Raw genomic sequence first — 2,989 nt, forward strand, 5'->3', positions numbered from 1 at the left:
TCACTTCGACCGATGACATATATACTTTTTATACCACTTATTCTGTAATTCAGGTGCCTGACTTTTTTTTGCTGTTGTTCAAACAACATGTAATGTTGTCATTGTTTGACTATAGAAAAAAAAACTATAGCTTACTTTTTGTGAGTCGTTCTTTTAATTATACTAGTTGGTTGTCTAAAATTGTTGTATGGAAATTCAGTCACCTGAAACATAGCAACTATCTTTTTTGTACATAGGCATATATACAAAGGCCACATACATATGTATGTGTATTATGAATTATATTATATATATTTTGGCACCGAAAAGTACAGAACTAGGACCTGCGAAGAAGGTGGATATGATAGTAGCTAGCAGGCCACAACATTGCACCCACTCAATTTCAAGTTGGGATGGCATGGCATTGTCACCACCCTTTGCTTTCATCACATTTCAGGCAACACCCACCACTCACTGCTCACTACTCTCTACTCTACTCACTCCCACACACGCACACTCACTACTCCAATGCAAGTGGCTGCCAAACTTTTTTCTTTCAAAGCAAATGGAACAATAATCTCAATATATATGTATATATATGTAAATGTTAGTTGCTACATACATACATACAGTACATATATATATATATATATATGGTGGTTTTTGTTACACCAAAGAATTGAAAGAATCAATTTTGTATATATGTTACAGCTTCATTGATATACATATTTATATATATCCCAATATATAAGAATATAAATTTGTAAGTATAATTGAGGATGCATGGTAGACTTATGATCCCCAAGGAGGAGAAGAAGAAATTAAAGAGAAAGAAACAGAAAGAGATCAATCAGTGTTTGTTAATAAGAAAAAGAATTCATGAGGCTGGCTCTGGCTGGCTGCTAGCTAGGCCAGGCATGCAGATGCAGGGCCGGCGGCGGAGCTCATGTCGTCAATAATGGCAATCCACCAGTGCTAGGCTGTCAGCATGAGCCCAGCCTTCTTGCCGTCGTTGAACTGGCCGAGACCGAGCATGACGGCCGCCTGTGGCGGCGGTGGCGGAAGAAGCGACACAACGGCGGCTTCCTCGTCGGACGGCGCCGGCAGGTTGAGGTCCAGCTCCAGGTTGATGCCCGCGCTGGCGCTGCCTTCCTTCTTGATGTTACTGGTGGTGTCCGGGGCGACGGTCGCCGTGGTGACCGCGCGGTCTGGTGCGTTGAGCGGGCGGTGGCGCCGCATGTGGCCGCCCAGCGCCTGCCCCGACGCGAACTCGGCGCCGCATATGGAGCACTCGTGCACCCTCAGCTTGCCGCTCGCGGCAGCAGCGGCGACGCTGCTGAGGCTGAGCGCGGTGGTGACGGTGACGTCCGGGAAGGCGTCGGCTGTGGCTTTGGCGATGTCGATCGCCGCCGTCTGGAGAGGACGCGGCTGAGGCTGACGCTGAACAGCTAGGGGAGGTGGGGACGGACACACGGTCGTCGTCGTCGTCGCCATAGCCATCGGTGGTGGCGCCTTCGTTGCTGTGGTGGTGGTGGTGCCGTCGACGTTGACCGCGGCGGCGATGTCGCCATCGGCGGTGGCGGCGAGGCGCGGCTTCTTGTGGCTGGCGCGGTGGCCGCCGAGCGCCTGGAAGGTGGGGTAGCACTTGTTGCAGGTCTTGCACTCGTAGACGTAGAAGCCGGCCCTGACGCCGTCCGGCGTGACGGCCGCCTCCGTGTACTTGCGGCTGGAGTACCTCTCGGCCCTCGGCGGCGCGGGCGGGGGCGGCGCCTGGTTCTGGCGTGGCGCCGTGGGCGTGGACGACGGCAGCACCGCCGGCGATGACGACGGCGATGGCTTGGAGTCGACGACGGAGGCGCCCGCGGCGCCCTGGGCGAGGAGGATGAGGCAGTGCGCCATGTCCTCCTCCTCGGTGGTGGTGCTCTCGGACGATGACACGGACGCGGAGGCGGAGGAGGAGGCCGCGGCGGGCTGGTGGTGGCGCGGCCTCTTGGTGCGCTGCTTGCGCTTGACGGCGGCGGCGAGGGGCTGGCGGCCGTGGTTGTCGTCCACCTGCACCACCAGGTCGGCGGTGGAGTGGTCGTCCGTGGAGGACGAGGTCGGCGGCGTCGTCGTCGTCATGAGAAGGGTGATCGCCGCCGTCTTGGTGTTGGTGTTGGCGGTGGTCTTCTTCCTTTGGGCCACCAGCTCCGACGATGTTTGCATGCCGGGGAAGCAAGAAAGGTAGAGAGGTGGGGTGGGGAAGCACGAAAGGCTCCTGCCTCTAGGAGTTGGAGAGTAGGACACTGAGGACTAGGAAGAGGAGGAGAGCCTGCCGTTTTATTGGAAAGGGAAGAGGAGAAGGGAGGGCGTTTTGATTTTGCATGGGATTGGAAATGGAGAAAGGGAATGAGATCCACTGTACATACCACTAGTACAACAACACTGCTAGTAGCTGCAGATGCAATCAATGGAAAGGATGGAAGTTTCCTTTGGTTTATTAATACAAATACACCACCATCAAGCAAGCTGCTAGCTAGGCTGCTAGAGAGAGAAAACTAGAGAGAGAGAGAGAGAGAGAGAGAGAGAGAGAGAGAGTACTCTGGCCGGCTTTCGATTCTCTCTCTCTGCCTGTCTCTCCTGGATGGCTTGCCTTGCCAACTCTCTTTCTCTGTCTCTTATAGCCTCTTCCTTGTTGAAGAGAGAGAGAGAGACTAAGCGAGGTTTATTTGGTGGTTAATTACTACTAGCACTATTGTTAGAGAGAGAGAGAGAGGGGGGGGGGGGGGGGGGGGGGGCATTCAGCAATAGTAATAGTGAATTGGTGGCCAAGGAAGACGCACGTACGCTACCAATTAAGTGTGATTGAGAAAACTAGAGGTGTGTTAAACCTGGCTGCCTAGTATAACTTGTGGACAGTTTAATGGCCATGCGTCTCCTAGTTCATCCCCTGCCTCCTGCCTAAATGTGTAAAACATGCATGCATGTGTTTTTGCTACTTACTCCTAGATGGATAGCTTGTATTGGTCCA

The 2,989-nt window shown here is 53.1% G+C and overlaps 1 pseudogene; it reads right to left on the bottom strand.

Moving 5' to 3' along the window:
• Positions 1-727: 727 nt before the first annotated feature.
• LOC136475249 (zinc finger protein ZAT5-like) lies at positions 728-2,554 on the bottom strand (annotated as a pseudogene).
• Positions 2,555-2,989: the final 435 nt, after the last annotated feature.

This window comes from Miscanthus floridulus, chromosome 8 (genome assembly GCF_019320115.1).
Source record: "Miscanthus floridulus cultivar M001 chromosome 8, ASM1932011v1, whole genome shotgun sequence".
Lineage (NCBI taxonomy): Eukaryota > Viridiplantae > Streptophyta > Magnoliopsida > Poales > Poaceae > Miscanthus > Miscanthus floridulus.